The sequence below is a fragment of the Agelaius phoeniceus genome, chromosome 2 (assembly GCF_051311805.1).
Source record: "Agelaius phoeniceus isolate bAgePho1 chromosome 2, bAgePho1.hap1, whole genome shotgun sequence".
NCBI classification, from domain to species: domain Eukaryota; kingdom Metazoa; phylum Chordata; class Aves; order Passeriformes; family Icteridae; genus Agelaius; species Agelaius phoeniceus.
In genome coordinates this window covers 112,008,886-112,033,305 of record NC_135266.1, presented here as the reverse complement: position 1 = coordinate 112,033,305, position 24,420 = coordinate 112,008,886, and the positions used below count along the sequence as shown (strand labels likewise).

The following is a 24,420-nucleotide window of genomic DNA, read 5'->3' as shown; positions in this document are numbered from 1 at the left end:
CCACACTGTATAAAATTGATATGAACGTGAACATCGGTTCAAGAACTGATAGGAACGTGAGCATGAAATTGGTGTTTTGAAACAATCCCCTGCAGATGACCCTTGGAATACAGCCATTGACTCCATATGGAGGTAAAAGTCTGCCTCTTTTTCTTTCTGAGGGATCAGACACAGAAATTGAAATGACAAATCTGTGTAAGAGTATTGCCTGAAATACTGATTTTTAAACACTGTCGAATGACTCAGTGAAAGAATATCACAACTTTATCCAAATTGCATTTCAGCCCTATGGAAGCAGAGTATGATGTGCTAGGAAACAAATATTCAAGTCTCCCTTCTAAAATAAATCAATTGATTGAGAATTATATCACAGGATTTTGAAATTCTGAAGTGAATATGTTGATATTAAGTTAGTGGTGACATCTTTAAAGTATTTGTTAAACTATAAACTAAACTTTATATCAGGCTTTCAATGATTTCACAAAACTCTGGACTAAAAGCTGTTACACATATTCTTTGAAATCATTGTAAGGTTCAGTTTTAAATAGGATAAGGAATTTAAATTTATATGATGTGCCATTGCTTCCCTCTGTTACAGAATTTGCATAGCAGTGTGAACAAGGGAAATATTGCCAACAGAAGGTAAAAATGCTTCAGCAGGACATGGGCTTACTATAATGACAGAAAAATGGATGCCAAGATATGCTTAGGGAGAAAAAAAAAGTTTCCATAACTTTTGAGAGATAAAATTTGCATTTACAGATCTGAATGGATGCCTCCGTTTTCTGACAAAGGTGCCTTTCACTGAGGTTGTTTTCATTTTACTCAGTATTTTAAACTGGGGCAAGCACCTTTCCTCATGGAATGTCCTGTCTGCTAAAACAAATGGAAAGGAAAATCAAAACCAGGTTACTCCTAAACAACATTATTGTTAGGTAAAAAACTTTTACAGTCAGTTTTCCAAAAGTAATATACAACTCCAGGCACAGGGAGGCAACAGCTTAGAGTAGTAATTACAGCTGATCTCAGCCAAATTTGAGAAACAGTTTCTTGCACATAGCCAAGAAGAAATAAAAATGCCTCAAATCATACCAGCCAAAAAAGGGTATAATGCTGTCTCCTATGTGGTAGAATCCAAATAGTAATATTTAAATGCAACGTTATTATCCAATTTCTAGGAATAGAATAATTTCTAGAGTTCATTAGAACATGATGAATTTCACTATATTGAAAATCGTTTTGAATTTAAACCACAAGCTAATTCTCAATACAAAGATAAAGCCTAAAGAGGAAAAATAAATCTTACAGAATCCTCCTAGAATTAATATTGGATTTTCCAAGTTCAAATTACAATAATACCATCATCAAGAGGGTCCTCAATTAACCTCATCTGACATTCCAAGCTGAATATTTTAAGGGTTGTGAAGCATGCAAATAGAAACTTCAATTAAAGACAGACTTCATACATTGGACAGCTTGTGAGAATAATGTGAAACATTATGTAACCAACCTGGTGCTTTGGTAAACACCCACAGATGATGGAGAGGAGACTGAAAAAATTGAGGATCAGCATCCTAAATCCTTTCTCAGGTAGAGCCTGGAAAGATTAAGAACTTGTTTACACAGGGGAGCAGGGACTCCCTTCACATTCTTTTCCATTTTGGTTTCTGCACGTCTGGATGACCTGCATTCACACAGCACAAATCTCAGCATGCATTAACTGCTGAGAGAAAATATATTCTGTGCTTCTTTTGGAGCTGTGGCAGATTCAGAGTGCATTAAGTGAAAGCATGCTAATATTCCTTGGGTGCAGCTGGGCCGCAGGCAGCTCCTGCCTCTGCCTCCCCAGCAGGAGCTTCTCCCTCTGGAATGCTGGAAGGAGCCCTTGGCTGGGGCAAACGCAACCCAGGGGTCACCTTGGTGACACCCCCTGTTCCTATGGACAGCTTTGCACATCTTCCTGCAGAGGACAGCCACCCCAGAGGAGAGAGGGTGAGGGTTCAGGCTGCTGGGTGAGGAAACGTGGCTGCAAGGCTCTCACTTCAGGTGGCTGATTTGCTGAGGGGTCAGTGCAGGGTTTTTCTGCTCTTCTGCACTCAAGTGAGAGCCCAGCATGAATCTTTTTACACCACTGGTAGAAAACCTGTCATCGCTTTGCATAGGCAGCTTGTTAGTACCAAGAAACTGAGCTGGGCTTGTGGCTATTTTTTCCCTTTACTTTTCTTTCAACTTTCCTTATGCTTCTATTAGTTGCAGCAAATATTAGATATTTTGACACACCTCCAGGACCTGTTTTTCCATGTATCTGCTGGAGACTTGTAGCTGTTTGAAGTTTTAACCTTTCCTCAGTGACTGTGGCAGAGAAAACACTACTTAGACTTGCTGCTGGTTTTGTGCATTTAAAATCTCCTGCTCCCACTCTGACTATCAAATGGGTGTTTGTGTGGATTTTCACAAGCCCTATTTTATTTCATGCATGATGATAACCCTTTCCCCTAAATCTTCAAAAAGGTAAGTATTTTCCCTGTTCAAACCCAGAAATAATGGTTCAAAAAAAGATTTTGAGAATGCAGTAGTTCACTGTATCTCAGCTATCCATCCCTCAACTGGTCTGTTCCCCCCTTCTGCCATCTGACATATATTTTCTCCTTCCACTCATTTGGCTTCTCCCAGCAGGAAATCTTCTCTTACCAGAGCAGTTTTAAAATGTGACTGCTGGCTCCTGCTTTTTCATGCAATTAAAAAAAAAAAAAAAAAAAAGATAAACACTGTCTCCCTACCCCCAAAAAACTATTAATAGAAGTATACTTACAGTGCACAGTTCAAACTAAGAATAGTGTTAAGTACTGTATCCTAATTAGCAGAGTACAGTAATGCTCTCATTTTAATCAATGGGTCTTGAAGTTCCAGCTTTCATGGGATGCAATGAAGCACATTTCAGAATGCAGCACCATGGAGCTCTATGCCATATTTCATAGGCATTTTCCTCCCCAATTACAAAGGGCAGAATTGCTGTAAACAGAAACATTTTTTGAGGCTTTTTCCCAGGATAAAACTTAGCAGTGCAGCTGCAAATCAGCTCTGCATAAGAAATGCACAGACCGGGGGAGCAGGGAGGCAGGAGGCTCTGGGCATCATTAACCCCTGGTGTTCTGACAGCTATTCCAAAGCACAATTGCTGCCTCTGTGTCCCCTGTGCCCATCCTTGAGAGGTGTGACATGAACTGTGTTGGACAGCAAATCCAAGGTGAGAAGGAGAAGAGTTCATGGCAACAGGAGGTGTAAAGGCTGCACCTTTTTTCTCTTTTCTTTGTGAATGGATCATTTTGAAATGTAGTAGCACCGTTATGGCCCCCTGTGATCCTTTCTTACCTTCAGTGGTTTCCTTTGGAAAGGAGGCTCATACAAGGAAATTTTCTTTCCACCTTCATGTCTGTCCTTCCTCCTTCCCTTTCCACAGTCCTCAAACTGAGAGTAGCATTGCAGCCAAATCTGACCAAGAACATGAGGCTTCAAAAATGCAGAAACTTTGGGAAAATGGTGGAAGACTGAAACATGGTGGAAGACTGAAACATGCTGAAGGACAGGGTGGCTCAGCCCACAGCCTTTGTGCACAGATCTTTGGGAAACCCAGGCTCATTTCTACCCAGGGATGTGGAGCAACCTGGTGGTTGCTCCACTTGTGTAATTTTGCACAGTTTCTTGGAGCAGTTATATCTTCTAAATTGTTATGTCTTCCTAATTGTGTTTTGCAAAAATAAATATTTTGTTTAGTCATCTGAGATATGTTTTTTATGAGGCTCGTAATAGTAGCTACATAAAAGAAGAAGTACATTTCTCATACTTTGAATTTTTTCATGGTCCAATAGGCTAATATTAAAACAAAATGGGATAACAGTGGGAACATAGCCACATTACACACAATGAAAGCAGCATTCCCCCACTTTAAAAGGTCTTTTAAGACCCTTTAAAAATAGCCTGTGAACTCCTTGAGAAATAATGTACTAAAGTTTGATCAAACGCACAAGAAAATGCTATACACAAAAAAGAAAATGAAAAGGAGGGGAAATCATATAGCTCTGAATTTTTTATCATCCTCTATATAGACCACAAGAGTCTTCTCTGATTAAGTGATTAAGTGTCCAGGGAAAATGTGATTATGAGGAAGGAATTTTTCTTCATTTCTCTGCTTTCTTAGCTGTTTTCTGGACAGCTTTTTGTTCAAAATAGCTTGCAATGCCACCAAATCACCAAATGGGCAGATCTAGGAATGGATATGTGCGAATTTTGTCCCAGAATTGCAGTTGCAGAGAGGAGGATTCACAGCACACCAAAGAAAGAACAAAAAATATCACAATGCTTATCGCCTACACACAAAAAAATAGCTCAGAGTGGGTGGGGAGGTGGAAGCAAGTGCACTGAGACAGATATAGTGAAGAACTGAATGTGCAACTGCTAAGGGGGTCACACTCTTGTGCAAACCAAGCAGGTCATGTAGGCAGGCCTGAGAGAAGCTATTTCTGCTGATATTCAAAGCCAACTGTCCCTTTTTGAGCATTATTCCCTTGCTCTTCCCTGTACCCATTTGCACAGTGACTCTTCTCCCTTATTTTGTACTTGTAACTGTTGATGGTTTGATATCATCTGCTACTCACTAGAAATAATAATAAATTGAATGCATCGATTAAAAAAAAAATCCAGACTGTAAAATTTGCCAATTTAAATTAGGTTAAGTGTCCAAGATAAAGGAAATTAGATGAAAACCAAGATGAAATCTCTGCCCAAGAGATTGCCTCTACATGCCAGAGAAACAACAGCCAACTCTCTTTCCCAAATGAGGAATCAGCTCTTATGCAGTGGCCAATACCACAGAACTTTCATTTTATCTGTCTAGTTCTAAGGAAGATCCTCACTGCATCCCACCAGGCACAGATGTAATCAGACAAGTTTTAATCTTTTCTTGCAAGCCAGTCCCCTCAGCAATCTCCAGCACTGCATTTCTTTGATTTCTTTTCCAGCTGCTCTGCAGCTTCAAGGTGAGGGGATGTCCAGCCCCATACTCTGTGTTCTAAGGGCCAGCTCCCTTCTGCATCAGAGGGACCCAAGGACACTTAGTAGGAAACATCAAACATCTTGCAGAAACAACCAAGATTTTCCATTTCACCATTCTCAAACAGAACAGAATTATTGTTCCTTCCTGAGTAGGATTATGATGGTTTTTCATAGGCAGACTAAAAAAAAAAAAAAGTAAAATAAAATGCAAAAATGGCTGTTTTGCTGTGATGCTGCATTGCAGATTCACATCTAATTTCTGCTAATGTTATCCACTCAGTCATTTTCAACATCGCTGTTTTCCAAATTTTTCCTCCCACTGAATCTGTATGTTTGATTAATGTTTTCCCAGATGTCTGAACCTGGGGAAAAAAGGCACTTTTGGTCTCATTTTGTTAAGTGTTAGGAATCACTTTGATGATCCATAACTAATTTTACTGTACTTGTCACAAAGCAGATGTGTGGCAATAGTCCCCTAAGCAAGCTGCATTCAATCGTTACAAATTCCTGAGCTCCCCTTTCTATTTCCCCCCCCTTTTTTGTGCTTATTTTTTTTCATTAGTAATTAACCTTCACAGTTTATCATATTCTCTTTCAATGGCTTATTGAACCCATTTGACCCAGGAGTTACACATTTGATCCAAACACATTTCATCCTCTCTTTTTAGCTTCAATCCTTTGAAGAATGTCAGATTAGGATGCAGTTTGAGGAACACAATTCTTCATTTCGGCTGTTTTGTCTCAATCATTTAGCACATTAACTCTTCCTATTTCTAATTTACCTGGAAGATTTTTGCATTCAAAGGATGGAGAGTCTTTAAACATTAAGAAGAAGGACTATAAACATGAAAGATTGTAAAAAATTCCCACTTAAAGAATTAGAGACAACTCTGTTGTCTCTAACTCAGCATCCATAATTTGTAACAGCTTCTCAGCTAATCTTTATTTCAGCCCTCTCCCCTGGAAAGGTAGAAATCACCTCTGAATTGTCCCTCTTATTTCTGATAAGCTCAGCTATCACAACAACAGAGAGATGACTGATGCTATTGAATCTGACAACGGGAGGAATTTATGCAACAATCTAAAAAGAAACTACCCCTTTGTGGCTGTGCAGAAAACACAACTACTCGGATTCACAAAGTAGCTGAGGCTGGAGGGCATCTCTGGGAATTGTCAAGTCCAACCCTGTGCTCAAAGCAGTGTCACCTACAGAGGCATTGCTTGGGGTCATGCCCAGTTGGGGTTTGAGTATCTCCAATGACAGAGACTGAACAGCCTCTCTCTCTGGGCAGCCTGTGACAGTGTTCAAGCACTCCCACAGAGGGAAAAAAAAGCCAGAAGTGATTTCCTTTTTCTTTTGTTTAAAAAGAATGTTTTATATTTCAATTTGTATTGCCCATTTACTACTTTTGAAAGTCACATCTCATTACACTCACAAAACAGATTTCTTGCCAAGGTATATTCTGCAGGAAAAATAAAACAGCTACAAAAAGTGCACCTGTTTTTCCTCAGAAGGTGACAAAGCGCACTTGTCACATCAACCTAGATATTTATACCACTGGACATATCATAATCCTTGTGAAACAAAAATAGTGTGTTCACTTTAATGTATATGACAAATACACTCAGAAATAAAGGAATTATTTGCCAGTGAAGGTTGGAAAAAAAGCCATAGAATAATTTATGTCATAGTGGATATTAAGAGAGAAATTATTGTATTGTTCTTGTGCCTTCTTCTAAAATTTTAGGAGAATTTACTCGTTTGGTTCCTACTCTTCAACTCCTTTTCAGTGAGAGGTGAAGATGCATGTGCATATAGCTGTATCTACGTTAGGTCTCTGGAAAAAAACAGAGGTGAAACTTTGAAGAATTTTGTGTCTGAGTCTCAAAACTGAACACGGGAGAACCCAGGAGGAGTCTCTGGTACACCATTTGAACAGGAGCATTGTCAACTAACAAAAGATACACTCAAATAATTGCAAAACTAAAACTTGGTGAACTTCTGTGTTTCACACCCTTCCTCAGAAAGTCCTTAGGGCCTAGCTGACCATTCCCCTGGTATTCAAGGGGTTCTTTTACCTTCAATTTTTATTCAAAGGGGTTCTCCTTCCTTTAATGAAGATGAAATATAAAATACTGACCAACTGTCTAATTAAGTGAATTGTACCTGAATTTTTATCAAGGGTCATTCTTTAACTTCAGCAGGTGGATTTCATTGGGCAGATCTTTTGCAATAAAGGCCCAGAGATCCTGCTTGGTCAGAAGGTAAAGTTGGTTTTTATGTTTAAGGTGCACGAGTTAACAACTCACTGGCCTCCCTGGGGCTGAATACTGATGATATTTGCTTCCATTTTCTACAAATCTTTCCTTACCATGACTTGTAAAGCTCTGTCCCACCTGGAGAGCACTGCAGCCTTTCCAGCCTTTGGGGCTGACTGCTCCAAGCCCCTCATTTAGGTAATCCAACATCCCCATCCTCTACACACAGTGATGCTTTGTAGGAAAGGAGCCAAAGAATACTGGCTGGGTTTCCCATCTGGAGGACCAGGCAGGAGCTGGATTTGAAGTATGCTGACATGTCCACCTTCCCCTCAGCCCAGACACAGCACTTAGCTGGAAATGAGTAATTGGTGTAATGGGCAATTGAATTTTGGCAACCAAAGTTGGTGCTCTGACAGGGACCAAGGTACCACCTTCGCTTTGGAGGTCAGTCAGGTGCAGGATGAAATTTGTGTTCCAAAAAGGAGAGGCAAGGCCACAAAAATGCAAGAGGCTGGCTAATAGACGCTACCTTTTGCCAGAGAGACACCTGAATTTTACCCTCCTGATGTAAAATGTGGTTCTTCATGATAAATCAGAAACTATGGTTCTCCTTTTCAACAAAAGAAACCTTGAGAAGACATGTAGAAAAAGGAACCATTAACAGTTTTTCCTGTTGTTTTGGTTTTTTTTTTTTCCTGTGGAAATTGTTTTGTTTTGATTTTTTTGGCTGTTTTTTCCACCCATTTCACAGTGGGCGGAAAATGGTGACTGAGACATTGTCACAATGTTGAAACTCATCTGTCTGGAAGGGTGTAACACCATGTGCTGTGGGAGAAGGAGATGGCATGAGGGAGGGAAGGGGAGAGAATGAGGTGCCATTTCTTGGATTAGAGCTTTTATAAGCTTCCAGGAGAGAGGAAATTCAGATGTTTAGCTGGCAGCAGTTGGTGATGAGGGAAGAGCCCTGGCTCAGTTCCTTGTTGGGCTCGGGGAGCAGCTTCCCTCCATCTGTTAAGGAGCTTCTGATTAGATGAGGTAGGTTAAATCTTTTTTCCCTCTGCTCTCCCTTCCCAATGGTTGGGAAATCACTTATTTGTGCTGCTGGGGGCAAAGAGAAGAGAAATGAAACCACAAAGCCAGTGCAGGGCTTTTTAAACTCTTTGCAGGTTGCAGAGGCTTGGAAAGAGATTATTAGAGTGATTGAAGATTGATGGAAGTGATAAGATTGGTGAAAGGGCACAGAAAGGAGCAAGGAATGATGTGTTTGCTTAATGGGATATCCATCTTAAGTTTCTCTGTTAGGCTGCCCTGTTTACAATCTGTTTAATATTTGCTCTTATCTCCTAAAAATGGTGGCTTATTGTACATTTTCTGAAACTGTTTTCAGAAAGGGCAATTTTTATATCTCCTAATGTGTGTGAACTGGTGCAGAGAAAGAGGAGTTACTACATATATTCCATGGGCCAGTGTGGCTTGTCTCAAGGCCATGCTGAAGTAAAATCAACTGCATCATGTTACAGTGATGTTTTCCACCCACAGGCACTTCTGAGCTGACTGCCATAGTGATTAAACTGAGATTGTACAGGATTGGAAATAGAGGCCAGTACAAGCTCTTTGGGCAGTCAAGTCCTGGCAGGTTTTAGAGCAATAAAGAAGACACATGATTACAAAAATTAAAAAAAAAAAAAAAACAAAACAAACAAAAAAATACACTGGCAAAAGCCCTCCAGCAAATCCCAAATATATTCAGGCACACAGGCCAAATCGAAAAGACAAAAAATAAAAAGGAATAATATTATTTCTGAAGGAAAGGAGGAACCTTTCTTCATTCCTCTTATAGCCTCTTCTCCCTTTTCACCTTCTGTGACTATCCTTGCCTCTCCTGCTATGATATTGATCCATCTCCTGTTAGGGCATTAAATCCCATAATAAACAATACAACAGGCTGCTCTATTTGTGTGGCTGCCCCTTGTTAATTCTCCAACCATTGTCTGGCCTGGCACAAAATAGTAGAAGAAAAGACAGCCACAGGCATCCCACAGCTCAGGGCAGCCTCCTTTCCCCAGGGGCTGCCTCACTGCCTGCCTCTGCTCTGCCAGCCCAGCAGTTTGCATTGCTGACTCTGCCTGCTTCATCCAGGTGTCACCCCAGGAGCAGAAGTGGCAGCAGCCTCTTTTCTGGGAGGGGGAAACTGATTTTGTGATGTGGATTCTACAGCACTAAACCAGCTTTCCCACTGGGGGCTGCCCAGAAATTAGGCTGAGAATATGCAAGGCCCAGTTAAAGTTGGTTGCTTTTTCCAATTCAAAGTTGTTATTATTTGTTATTACAGCCACAAGTTTTCTTAAATGGAAATAAAAATGTACTTTTTTTTCCCTGTCTTAATCAGTGAAAATAGGCAGCTATGAAAAGCCAAACATTTCCTTCTTACTATGACAGAATCAAAGAAAGTTTTGGGCTAGAGGGAGCCTTAAAGAGTATTCAGTTCTTACCACCCTGCCATGGGCAGGGGCACCTTCCACTAGACCAGGATGCTCAAAGCTCCATCCAACCTGGCCTTGGACACTTCCAGGGATGGAGCAGCCTCTTTGGTCAATCTGTTCCAATGCCTCACAGTAAAAAAAAAAATCATCCTTTCATCATCATCATCACAGTAAAAAAATTCTTTATAATATCTTATCTAAATCTACCTATTTCAATTTAAACTTGCTACGTCTTTTCCTATCAGCATATTTCCTGATGAACCATCCTTCCCATCCCTCCTGTAGGTCCCTGTTAAGTACTGGAAGGCCACCACAAGGCCTCATAAGGTTTTTAAAGTTAAATACTCCTCTACCCAAAGGATGGGAAAACCAAGATGGCCAAGAAATCTCCCATCAAGCATTTTTCTAACATGCTCATTTATAACCCAAACTACCTGATTTACATCTCAATTTACATATATCCCACAGTGCTTCATTCCATTGATTAGACATCAGAGCATTTACATTTCCATCACTTCCACATAACAGCAGTGGTAGGTCACAGTGACCTTACAAATGTCTTGTCAAAGCCTTTTGTGTCAAAACAGCACAACCTCAGAAATGCTCTATCAAAACAGCCCCATCATCCACTGTCAAAACAGCTTCATCACGGAGCCTAAGCACATTCACATCCAACAAATTAACATATCAAGGCTTTATGGCACTAATATCCAAGTGAAAAACAAAAACCTAATGTTTTCCCTGTGAAAAGAAAATTGTTCTTACTCCCATTTCCCACTGCTAATTAGTTCCTATCTACTGGGGTGTCTCTGGGGTGACTTTTTTTCCCCCTGACAGTGTCACTAAAGTGACCGACATTTTCATTTAGTCAAACTTGCAAAAAGTGGCTGGAAGAGCTTTCTGGGAACTTGGCCTCAGTGATTGTCAAGGCAGTAAAATTCCTGCCTAGGTACAAGACTATTCAACAAAGTGAACATCACAACAGAAAAAATTTTGCAAGCAAAGCCAATACACAGTTCTGGACCATCTCCTGTTGCATTTAAATCATCTCATTGTTCAATTTTCAGGCCAGACCTATCTTAGTGCTTGGTTTCATTACAAGTGACTAAATAAATTGGGAAGGGAATAGCACGCACTATTTTTTTTCTTTTTTTTGGTAATTTTAAGGAACTCAGATAAACCCCAAAGATTAAATCTGACTGTTTAAAAATCATAGTCTCAGTGCTTCACTTGCCCTCCTGCTCATCTGTATATGAGGCAGAAAAAGTATGCATAACCACACAGTTTCAAACCAGTGCAACTGAATCCATTTGAATCCCATAATTTGAATTTTAAAGCCTCTCAGTCCCTGCTTTGCTTATAAGGGAGGTTTTTAGGAACTCATCCCATCACTGGACAGCACGCTTAAGTGTAAACACAAGTAGCATCCAAATATATGGGCAGTCAGGACAGCAATGTTTGGTGGATTCTTGAATTAGGACATGCATAGACAACCCACTGAAAATGCAATATTGCCCTCAGCTAATCTGGTGTGTCAGCACTGCAAATGTTCGTGTTCGAGCAGCACTCACCATTTCGGGCAATGACTTTCTTAATCAGTAAAACATTCAAATACAGAATAAATAAATATAAATCAGCTGGTTGCACCCTTTCCATTATTTTTTCTTCAGGACATTACCTAACAACCAAAGCAAATAAATTTACAAGCAAGAGGAAGCTTAGAGGCACTCAGCTCTTAACTCACTGACCTTGTAGTGGAGACACCATGTCACAGCCATTAGCACTGGGGCAGGATCTGTTGCATTTTGCTCTGTTTCCACGAGTCATCTCTGTGGCAGCACAGGGTGAGACCATGAATTCAGATTTATCCTATCAGGGCAGAACAGATCAGAAGCAGCGGTTGCAAATTTGTAGAAACAGATCTGACTGGTGCATTACTGTAATCCCCAAGAAAAGCAGCTGGGGCATGACCACATACCTTGATCGAGATCAAGGTATAAGCACCTTTTATTTAATTTTTCAGATTTGGTTAATCCAAAAGTCATTATTTTGAAATATGTGATATATATATATATATATATATATATATTTCATTATAGATGTACAGCAGTTCCCATATAAACTGTCCTTAAAAGTAATATCTCAGTATATAGAGATATTCCCTCTATTTTAAATGAGAAGACTTCTTCAGTATTCATGAACTTCTTGACTGTGACAGATGTAATGAGACAGAAAAAACAATTCACTCTGCTATAATTGTGGCCTTTAGTTTATGCTTGACTATGCTTTGATGGATTGCTGCATTTATTCATACTTTACTTTAATTTTCTAAAGAGTGAAGTAGTGACTTGCAGTCTGTAGTCTGAGGACTAATCTCAGGATTTCTAGGACCAGTACCACAGCAGTAAAATCTCTTAATGTCAATGCTTCTTATTTTTATCTGCTTGTCCAAGTTCTTCACTGAAAAACAAGACATGCAAAACCAATTTAAAGTCAAGGGGGGAAATTCTTCAGATCTCTCTGGCAAAAGCTCCTGGAAAGGGAACAAGAGCTGTTTTCATAGGTCAGCATGACCTGAGAGAGTCAGATGAAGTGACACAAATGTGTCTAAAAATTTATTTTGAGGAAGAAGACCACTGTGGGGTGCTACAATTAGAGAAGGGAATAGGAAAAAAAAAGAAGTGAAGTGGTTGGGTGAGGAGTCAGAAGAGAGACATGTGTATGAAGCAATAAAAGGACATCATGAAATATAAAGCAGGGCCAATTTGTTCCTGTAGAGCTTTGATTCCACTCCATTTTTGCCATCCAAAGAAGGATGGCTGAGAGACCTGAGCAAGCTTGGCAGGAGGGATGGGAGGAGGCCACAGGGCTGCATTCCCAGGACTTCCAAGGAATGAGGCTGAAATGGCTGCTAATGGTGAAATGCTGAAAAACTGCTGATATCATGGGGGATCCCAGAGAAATACTGAGAGAAAACAGGACAAAACCCCCTCTAACTGGACAAAACCTCCATCATTAATAGATCTGAGTGAGAAAGAATATCAGGGACAGCAGAGGATGAGAAACATATTTTAAAATGTACTTGATCACCTAAATTCTCAGCAAATATAGAGCAGGAGCACCAGTACCCCTCTGTGGCTGAATCACCTGGACCCAAGGTTTCAGCACTTTGGGAGTCACTCTGTCATAGCCCTGAGGCTGCTGCAGAAACATCAGCTACTCACAGGGATGGGCCAGAGTGCAGAATGAGTCATTGACATAATAAATCCTCTTGGCAGCAAGGAACCTGGTGAATTGGAGAGATGTTTTCAGCATTCTTGCAATTCATGGCACAAATTACTTCTACCAGAGTTTGTTCCAAGCAGCTGAAGGGCTTTTCTGTACACAGGGCACCTGTGTGTGGCCCAGGGTGAACATCAATGCTTCCACTGAACACTTTGGGATTCACTCTCCAACCAGAGGGAAGATGCCTCTGCGACATAATCACCATAAAGTGGGAAGTGACTCTCAGAATAAATAAACTTTAAAGATCCAGTCTGGGTATGTTGGTGCAAGCTACAATGGCTCCTTGATTTGACCATTAAACTGGAAACATAACTGAGAAACTTGGTGTCACCTGTCTGACCATGACACAGGAATTGTTCCAGTGGAACACAAAGGTGAGCAGAACTCCAGATGCCTGGCCTTGTGGCAGTGAAACACAGTCCTCTTGTTTAGAGGTGTGCAATTTGCTCTGGTCACCAGCTGGAAGCAGCAGTGATGACATTTCCACATTGCAGTCCCCAGCATGGGGAGCTGTGTTTGTGTGTGCCACTCCTGGACACCAAACCACACAACCACACTTCACAGAGCCAGAAAGTCCCAAAACACTGGCAGTGGCAGACAGAGGTAAACTCTTTGGACTGTGGTAAAAAATAGGAAAAAAACCTGCAAAAACTTAAATCCTGAACATGTTCCAATGACATTCTGCCATTATAGCTGTTGCAGGCAATTTCTCCTCTGGTTTGATATTTTAGCTCAGCCTGCTTAAGTCTTCAGAGGCTGCACTGACAAGCAAAAAGTCTAATTACCATGTTTAGCTTGCTCCTTTTAGCATGCTCTGCAGGCTCTGTCATCATTTCACTGTGACAAGAAGTTGGGTGGTTTTTTCCTTGTAGCAAGTTCCTCACTATTCTTGTTAAAGAAATACTGCACCAGAGATTCCTTTGATGGTTTGGTTATGTTTAACTTGCCATTAATGCTGTTCTCCTTTGAAACTTCTTCATCTGTATTTACTTTCATACATCTGGTGAAGAAATATATTTGCTTTTTTTTTGTTTCTTTATTGTCACACATAAGAGAAGCATACATAAATCAAATGCTTTGTCCCTTGGGCTTTACTTGTCTTGTCTTTATGCTGCATCAAAAATTTCAATAAAAAAAGTTAAGTAATAATGCTATAAAGACATGAAAGTGCAATGTGGCACAGTGACAAATTGCTGGGAGTTGTACATAAAACAATCTTTTGGAAAAAGAGATGAATTCTCATTTTAGGTAATTTCTTCCTTCCTTATTTATTTTTCCAACTCGAAGTTGAAATAATTTTGATTTATGATGAAGAATCATAGTGAAGTAAAATCTCTTAAACCATGGTAAAAATGAATAAAACTTGTAAGGAATGTAAGAGACCCAGTTGTACCTAACACGTCCTCATTTTGAATCTGATTTCAGTTATTTCTTCTTATTGTTACAAAAGATATAGCTTTTAAACATGGATGCTTGCAGTGGCAGTAGACAAAAATCATCATAAGACAGAGATCTTACTACCAAAAAAAGGGAGTAAAAGGTCACCTAATTGTATATTATTGCAGATTGCACATCAGTGAGGCACAGAACTGCAGTATGCAAAGTACTGTTTATAGAGAAAGCTATGATAAAGAAGGGAAGGAAGAAAAACAATCCTGAACTTGTAAAGATATGAAGTGAGTGAGGTGGGAAATGACAAGCACTGAAATAACTTTGCGTTTTCTGCTGTGAAATCAAAAGACCAAAAGCCTAATCACATTGTCAGTCAGTAACCAGTCTAGTGCAACAGGGGAAAAAAAAACAGAGATGAGAATGGAAACTTTAACAATGGCACAATATCTTCTAATTTTTTGGATCCTTTCAATTCATCCAACTTTCACCTGACTCTGCTCCTTCTAGTGTCTCTCTTTTTTCGGGGGTGTTTTTTTATGTGTTTGTAGGCATGGCTTTATGTCATCCCAAGCATTTTTGGCTGAAAGGTGACATGGCTTTTCTATTTCCTCTCTGTTGTCTTCTCCATCCACTGCCTTCATCCTGTCTGCACAACTCCAAATTCTTTCCCTCTTTCATGCAGCACTGTGGCAATGGCTGAGTGTGACTGAATATTAACAGAGCAGATATGGCAATAGTGACACTAGTTCTGGCCTTTGGGATAACAGCAACAAGCCTTACTGAGCTCCTACAGATAAATCCAGCCTCTTTTCTGTGATATTAGAACCAGAGTTGATCACCTAGTTCCTCCTTGTTTTTGTGTTCAGAGATTAAGAAGTGATACAAAGATATTAAACCCTATACTGGATATCATGGGGACACTGGCTTCTTATCACTTCAGCCATGCCTTTGATCAAAACACTTACATTTGCCTCATTGTAGAGCTTGTTATAAACACCACATCTATTGCTTTACTGCCATGCTATACTCTTTGAAAAAAGGACTCAGCCAACCATAAAAAGGAAGGTTTGTATGAAAACATCTTTCACTAAATATATAAACAATCCAAATGCAATAAGAAGCTTCTCAGGAAAGTCACTGAATAATCAGCACCCATGGCCAAAAAGTTCTTACAAAATTTTCACTGATTTATGTATCCTTCTTTTTGATTCTCAATAGCAGGTAGGGGAAGTATTTTTGGGTTTTTGTTTGTTTGTTTGTTTTTAAACTACTAGAGATGTCTGCAGAGAAGAGAACTCCCAAGTCCTCTCTGCACTGCTTGACACACTTATTTATGGATTTGCTGCTTTAGATGTTTGCGCTTGGAGTGCTTGGTTGGCCATCCAGTTGTCACCAACAATGCAGTAGGAATAAAGTGTCAAATTCTCAGAAAGATTTGTGTGTGTGTGTATTTTTAAATTCCTGAAATCTTATTTTTAAGCTTTCAGCTTCAAAGATCCACTTACCATTCAATGGTTGCATTCATATGAGCACAGTTTTAAGCAGAAGGGCTCATTCCTTATTTTGATGTAGGATCAGTCCTGCTGTTTCATCTAAACCTTATCCCCTGTCATGTAGTAGAGCTGACAGGATGACAAAAATAAAGGCTTTAGTGCTAACAAACTTTGTTTGTTCTCCCTCTTGACTTCCCAAGTGCCACTGCTATTTATTTAAAAGGAGAAGATTTCAAGCACATATAGGATATTTAAAAATAACAAGCCACAAAGAAAAATAAAACATACAAACAAACCAACCAAACAAAACTCCAGCAAAAGTGCTATTTACAGCACTGTTAAAGAGCAGGGATTCAGTTGGGCTGATCCTGTGCTGCCTGCAAACACCTTTATCCCATGAGCTATGAGGCTTGGCCTCAAAGGACAGCAAGAGATAATGTGCAGTGATGGTGATGTGTACAGCAGGAATCAATCCCTACTTCACACCAGCACTGCAGACTGGGGTGTACCTTTGGGAGAATTTCCTTTTTTCTGTCCTAGGCTGGTTCAGGCTGTGCAGGCAGGCAGTTCAAAAGCAGAGAGTTTTAACAGAGGGAAAACATCACATCGTTTGTAATGTTACCTGTGATCTTAGGCACAGCTTCCAAATGGGGAGGTTGATGGCAGGAGCTGATGGATGAAAGAAACTGCCCTTAAAGGGGAATGGAGCAGCTGGCCTTTTGTGTCTGGGTGCTGCAGCTATTTCTCAGGGCCCATTTTTCTGTACTTCACAGTATTTGAAAAGAGAATACTCTGAAGTTAATGGAAGTTTTGCCATTGACTTCAATGGGGCCAAGACTTCATAAATATGTTTGTTTCTCCTGTTGACTAAATTGCTATTATTGCTTTCAGCATGGCATCTTAAGATTGATGCCTGCACCTCATAAGATTAAATTGGCCTCTGCATTGTAGAGAATACAACTTCTTCTTGCTAGCCACTCTGCTCTCTGACACTGATGATCAGAGGAACAAGTCCTACTGAAGAAACTTACTTTGCCCAGAATAACTTGGCAGGATCTCATGAGAGAAGGGATGTGTTTTACTGGGGAAAGTGCTGTAGCAAAAAAGTGATCGGATTTTTGAAGTGCATTAAGTTCTTCTGCTCTGATGAGAGCAGGCACTTCTCATGTCCTTAGACAAAGATCACAGGTATTTACAAAATCACAGCACTATAGGACTACACTCAGGATGGAGATGGTCCTATTAAAAAGTCCTATAATCAAATCACTGTAGATCTGTCAGAAGAATAAAGGGGGTAAAGTAGGGTTAAGATTGAGGAATGGCCTCGCTGTCAGAGAATTCTTAGGCTTAAATCTGTGAGCTGAACTTGGAGATCATCTTAAAGAGAGGCAGAAGATAAGGCAGATTAACCCTTAAATTATTGCTTGCTGTGAGGAGCAGACTGCAGATCAAAGACTTCAAGTCACTGGAGAAGTTTCTTTTACAAACAGCCAGAGACTGAGACAGAGGTGAGCTGGTACTAGCCCTAGTTAGCTCCAATTCCCCAAGAAAATTGCTCAGTCCTAAGGACTGAGAGGTACTTGGCAGCAGCAATCAATATGATGCAGTGGTTCTTTGATTGCCAGACAAAAGTTCAACAACTAAACTTTAATGCAGAATCTGAGAGCAAATGTGTTAGAAATTCCAATTGTGTTAAAGAGGATTAACTAGAAACATTGCCTTAAATTTTAAAAGCACAGGTATATAGGTGGTAGGCTGGAATGTAGCTAAGTCAATGTTATTAAAGCTGCACTTATAGGCCACTCATTTATTTGAAAATACTTTTGTGGTGGGACAATGTCCTTAGACACAGAATTTAATTACTAGGCCACAATAGAAGTGTTCAATTTGCTTTTCTCTCCTATTACTCATATTATGTATAGAACACCAATTGATTAGGCATTAGTATCAATTCCTGGAAAGGCTCAGATTCCCAATGAAGTCAGATTTCTTTAGCAGACAATTTATTACTTTACTTATACTAAGCATTAATATTGTATTTGTACCTCTGTGTCTACCAAAGGAAGTCCTGTCTTTTGTCCCTTGTACTTACTGCGGTCTCAATTATTTTAATGTACATTCTTAACTTTTAATAAATCGAAGACAATTGTCTACAACCACTAAACCCAGAAAAAGTGATCAACTTGGCCATTTCACCACCCACTCTGCACATTTCAATTCTGTTCACTTCACGTTTGTTTCCATGGAACTCTCCCATAAGGAGAATCAAAAATTTCAAGGAAGTAATAAAGTAATAATTTATCAATAGCAAAAATTAAAATTCCGTCTGTGGAACTGTGCATGTCATGAAGTATTATAATGCCCAATAGTTTAATCTGATTATATTTTAAAGTAATTATACTTAAAACTTTTCATCTTTTTACCATCCTAACATGCTGCTGCTATCTATTCTCCTCATAGCATGGAATATATAATGACAGAAATTATTTCAGCTTTAAATGATAATGATGCCAGCATCAAAATCAAACATGACTTCCTGCAAATCCAGGCTGAAATTCATAGCTGGATCTGTGCAAATGTTTCTCCTGAAAGTAGAGAGGAACTCCTCACAAAATAGTTATCCAAGAGCAGATTTTAGACCTGGTATCAGTAGCTGTGCTGCTTTCACTATCTGGATTCTAATTAAAAGTTCTGCCTTTAGTTTCAGTCAATCTTAAAGCTGCACAACACTTCTCATTTTTGGATGTTGTAATCATCCTGTCACTTAACATGAAACTTTCCAAACTGCTTGTGTCTTCTTTGGACTAATTTTTGATGTGGAATTTCATCTTTGGGATAAGGGACAGGGGATTTTCAGACAAATTGTTTCAGCTGTTTTGAGAGGCTGGATAAGGCTTTCCCACTGTTGGGTTGAAAATCTCTAACTTAGATTTGCTCTGCAGAAACTTGGCAAAGTGACAACAGTAGCAGATGGCACAGAGTGGGACAGGAGAGACGGTCACCTTCATGTAATGGACACTTCAATGCTATTCCATCAAAAATATTCACAACCAGACAAGTTTTGACTTCTGAAAAATCTCATTTTCATATGCTAGATGAGCAATTTTTGAGGGGAGACAAGGAAAAGAAGGCAGCAATAGAGACAGAAAGCACAAAAGACCTTCAGAGGAGACAGCAGTTTCTGGGTAACAGCAGAAGACAGGGACAGAGGCTGACAGCACAGCAAAGGAGCACACAAACATTCTGAGGATCATTTTCCCTTAAAAGAATGAGAAAACCAGGGAGGTGAACCATGAGAGGTTCTGCTGGGTGAGCTCTCTGATGGAGGAAGGTGTGGATGAGATCACATTTCATGGCCACATCCGTTCTGTCCATGACTGATGCACTAAGTGGTGCAGAAGTTCTCAGCATGGGAAAAAGCAATGCTCCTGAAGCACCTTATCAAAACCCAGATTTTCTGGTCTGAGTGGGAGGGAGATGTCCTCTGGAGTGTTTCAGTGCCTGATGACTCTCCTCAGCATGCTTGATAAGTCCCCATGCCCACTATACCTCTCCTCAAAGCAAGAACCCATTTTTACTCCAGACAGAGAGACTGCTCAGATACAGAGGACTGTTCAAATACCTCACTTCTTGGGCTGTGAACTTCTGTCCAGAGAGCTCCATCAGGAGCCCACACATCTTAACAGGGCTCAGCACTCTCAGGAAAGAGGTCAGACCTCTTGGGTCAAAAACACTGGAAAGGCTCCTGAAAGGTTTTCCCAGCTGCCACAAGCAATATAAGCTCTTTGTCTCGTGTTAACAAAAGTGACAATGTAGGGACTGACCTCGGCAGCTTGATAATGTGCTGTACAGCACTACAGGACCAACTCTTGCCTTGGAGAACAGAGCAGCTCCCACCAACATCTGATCAGCTCCTCCATGGTGTTTGCAGGGCTGGAAACCTCTGAAAGACACAGGTAGCAGTGCAGGGCTTTTTCTACTTCATTTCCCTCAGTAACTTGTAAGACATCCTAGGATGCTCTCACATGCATGGGTACCTGTCTCTCTCTCAGAAATCTTGCTGAAGACACAGATGTAGCACCAGGAGATCCAAATGGCAGAGATGCCTGAAGTCAGACCCAAGGTTCTCCTGGAGCTCCTGTTCTTGAAGTCAAAATTGATCATCTGCTGGCAAGAGTACTTGGTGTGCACTCATTTTTGTGCTATCAGGAAGTAAACAATAACATTTGGTTATTTTCTATTAGCTGTTGATGTGAGGGATTTTGATTACACAAACTACTATCATCGTGCTAAAACCAGATATCTGACTAAATCAAATAAAATGTTCTCTCTGTTGTCTCTTGAAGTGCAGGTTTTCCATTGCTAATTTTTGCCATTTCTTTTCTCTGCTATTTTAATTTCCCCAAAAGCCAGTTTCTTGTAAGTGTAGTTCTTTGGGGTTATTAAAGTGGGACTTACCATTTGCAAATATTACTGTTACAAGCCTTACAATAATATTTTTCAATATTATGGCTATCACACAGACTCAAGTAGACTGAAATGGCTTCAAAACAGTCTAATTTACTTCCAAAAGAAGTTTAAAGTACGTTTTAAAACAATGTCTGTGATTTTGTTTGCAGAATAAAGCAATAAAACCGTGAAAAGAAGACACAGAATCACAAAGCAGTCTACTTTAAACTAAAACAGTTTTTAAGACCAACACAGTGAATTTCTTCCTGACTTTGAGTCCCAAACATGTCTCAACGTTATAACTTTGATAACTCCTATCCATGGTTTGACTGTCATTCTTTGATAAAATATTAGTGTTGTACTGTCATTACACCACTGTGGCAAGGAATCACACATTGAAAAAGAGAGAAAAATGACATTATCAGGAGCCACTATCTCAGAATCTGTTTCAAATTTGTATACAAAGCCATTATGACACCCTGCTCTGGCTGGTGCAGTAATGTTTTACAGCACAATTCCATCTGCAGATGTTGCCAAAGGACAATATTCTGCTACATTGACTAATGCATTTCCCTGTAAATAACCCTCTGATTTTTGTGGGACCTGATGCTGCCTCAGATGCCATTCAGCATGAATAAAGGTGTCAGAATATGGCCTGGAGTTATTATCTGTATAACCTAAACCTTAGTAAAGCAATGAGATACCCAGATTAATGGCTAATGCCTGGGATGATATTCCTATCTTAACCCTTGCTGTCTGACCAAAGTGAATAATAACATGCTCATGGTATATCATCAGCCTCTGAAATGCAGTTGCAACAGTATGAAATTTCAGAATAAATATCTGCCTTCATTCTTTTTTATTCCCCTTGTGGATTTAAGTCAGTTCCCTAAAATATTGTTTAATATGATTTTAGAGTTTTAATAGCATCTATTGACCAAGAGAGGACAAAAGTCAGTTCTCCCCCCAGCTTTTTCTCTGTAGGATAAATTTGTTTGAGAGTGCTTTTTATTTTTAGTCTTATGTTAAGAAACTTCATCTCAGTTATCTTTGAAGCCATCAAACAGCTTTTCCTAGTTAATGGAAGGTCTTTAATGATACCTAACAAAAACATATTCTATATACTACTTTGGGATCATTTGAATACAAAAAGCATTACAACAAGCTGAATTGTATTTTTATTCAGTCTTGTATAGTTTTACACACAAGCTGAATCACTAAAAACAACAAAGTCTAGCTCATATATACACAGCATGAAAAAAATTAATAATAATTGATAATTATGTTATTGTATAATTTTAAATGGTATAGGGACATAAAATAAGCATGTATTTAATGATTCCATAAAGTACTCCAGAATATTTCTGAATATTCTAATAGAAAAGAGAAGGAAATTAACTTTCATTCCTTTGGTACTTTGAGGTTTTTCACCATTGTCTCTATGGCTATTTTCTCATGCTTGCATAATTATTTAATACACAATCAAGTCTGGCAGAGATGATGCCCATGTCCATAGCTCAGCAATCTGGGTTTCTGATTGCATTTACAATAAAAGGCCAGAGCAATCTAGTGCCAGATTCTGTGGCCATAAATTCAGCATAGGGCCAAAATTCTCTCCTAAGTGAGCAAAGACAATGACACTTCCAACTAACAGGGAGATTCACAACACCCCAAACAGCACAAGTGTTCCCAAAAGAAATGTGCATTTGAAATGTTGATCCAGGGCTATAGTCTGTACAATCTATACAGGAAATGCATTCCTGCATGTGGAATACACACAAGGTGAATTTTTGAGGAGGATGACTGGGTTTCAGGACAATAGGATAACAATGCAACTTGTTATTGCTGCCCTACAAGATAAAATTACCTGAGATTAGAAGTACAATTCTTGATCTTCCTTGGTCACAAGCAGTTTAAGTTCATAGCTTTGCCCTTCCTAGGTGATGCTCTACGCAGACAGATGTTCACTAATATGAGGAAAAGAAACACTTCATGGCCACCATACTACAAAAATATCCAAGATTCAGAGGGCCAAGCAGACAATAAAGGGGAATTGAAGACAACTGTGATTCTAATTATTAATGAGGATGATTATCTGGTAGGAAAGCAATATAAGGTGATATTTAAGAAAGGAAGTCTTTCATTTCTTAGATGGGAGATGTTTTAAGTTGTTCAAAAATTAGGGACTGATATAATTTCCTCTGGTTACAGTTTTGAAGTCACTGCTGTAATTGCAAAGGTGATATTCTGCATTTGCCCAGCAGAACAAACTTCTCAAAGCATAGAAAATGGTCCTTGGGCATGAAATTGCTGCCATTAGCTCAGGTGTGATGGCTGTGCTGCTGGGTATTCACAGAACTCAAACAGCTTAGAAGATAAAAGTTTGGGTGCCAAGGGGGTGTCCAGACTGAAATGGCCATTTGGGGATTTATGGCTCAGCTAATAAATGCTCTCATATGTCACTTGAGGCTGGCCAGCAGGGTACATGGCCAAAGCCAAAAGTACATTAAAAAATTTGTGAAGAACTCAAGAGAAAGAAAAAAAATGAATTCACCTTTGAAGAAATGCACCCATTGACACCTTTTCTTCTGCCACAAGTTTATCACAGGAGTGTAGGTCATGCAGATGCACTGGGATGTTTCCTTTCCACTGGCTTAAAACTCAGGGGGTGAGGGGTTCTTCTTTATATATGACAAAATATGCTGCAATAGGGTAATAAAGTGATATATCTAGTAAAGAGACATGTTGAAAGCAGAATTGCCAACCTTACAGATAAATAAATATACTCCATAATTACAAAACATAAGCAACTCCGTTGAAGAAAAAGAGCCTAAAATTTGCTGAATGTTTTTGATGCTGACAACAAACCCTTGAAATCGCTCTTCAATTGAACAATACAGTAGGAAAAAATATGCTCTTACACTGGAGATTTTAGCTAGATCTGATAAGATCTGTAAAGCCTGAGGTGTATTGACAACTCAATACTCTTAATTTGGTGGGAAAGTAACTCAAGGCAGTCTTCATTGACTTTTGCTCTAACACATTAATCACAGAAAGGAATATTTGGGGTGTCTGGCATCAATTTTTATGACTCCTCTGACTAGCTGGGATCACTGATTTGTTAAGGAATATTACAAGTTTTTGGCTCCTTTTTGTTATGGATTTTGAGTTGTTGTTTGGTTGTTTGTTTTTTCTTTAATTGACTGACTGTTTGACAAGATAGACTATTTCTTGCAACCGAGGTACGGAATGAGCTTTTGACATGCAGAAATCTGAGGTCTTGTTTTAAAGTAATTATTTAGCTTTTCCTTGAATGACACTCTGTGAGGGATTATGGAAGAAAATCATTATAAGGTTGCACATCAGTCAGGATACTTTTCTGCCCCTTCTCTTTGATTTAGACATACACTGCCAAACAAATCAAAGATTACACTTGGGAGCTGCATGCTGCTGTGATGGATCTCTGGAGAGGAAGAGAGAAAAATGAAGTTAAAAAAAAAAAGGTGAAAGGAAACGTGAGGAATGAAAAAGAAGTTTCAGCAAGTGTTGGCTCTGCTGTCAGTCAAATGAAAGAGAAGGGACAACTTGATCTATTGCAAGATCATAGCCAAGGATAAAAAAGTAGAAGTTCTCCCTGACAGAAACAAACACACACACACACATACATTCATTTTGATTCACTCAACTTTTTGGGTTTCATTGTTCTTTGATAGACAAGAGCTTTTTCCCTCTTCTGCAGACATGCCAATGCACCAGTACAGCCTCTTGAAGACATAATGCACACATTCCATGACACAAAATTATATCCTGATATCAATAAAGCTGAGAAATTAGAAGCAAAAAGGATGGTTTTCATTAATTTCAGAGCTATTAAAGAATATAATCTCTTAATGCCTCAAAAGACTTGACTATTGAACTTCAACTATAAGTACCACTAATTAGAGGTCTGCAATGCCTGATATGTCTTGAGAGGAAAAAAAAAAAAGTAAATTTCACAAACCAGC

At 39.4% G+C, this 24,420-nt stretch overlaps 1 protein-coding gene across 1 annotated transcript in view; it reads right to left on the bottom strand.

The window, feature by feature from the left end:
- Positions 1 to 24,308, bottom strand: part of LOC143693412 (uncharacterized) — a 72,464-nt gene extending 48,156 nt beyond the window's left edge. The window contains exons 1-9 of the mRNA XM_077174539.1: positions 24,103 to 24,308; positions 22,971 to 23,118; positions 22,284 to 22,383; positions 20,005 to 20,169; positions 19,792 to 19,910; positions 15,980 to 16,096; positions 11,546 to 11,666; positions 2,813 to 3,012; positions 1,511 to 1,597 (exon numbers count right to left, since the gene is read on the bottom strand). The gene's annotated coding sequence lies outside the window, so the exon portion shown is untranslated. The remainder of the gene's footprint in view (positions 1 to 1,510; positions 1,598 to 2,812; positions 3,013 to 11,545; positions 11,667 to 15,979; positions 16,097 to 19,791; positions 19,911 to 20,004; positions 20,170 to 22,283; positions 22,384 to 22,970; positions 23,119 to 24,102) is intronic.
- Positions 24,309 to 24,420: the final 112 nt, after the last annotated feature.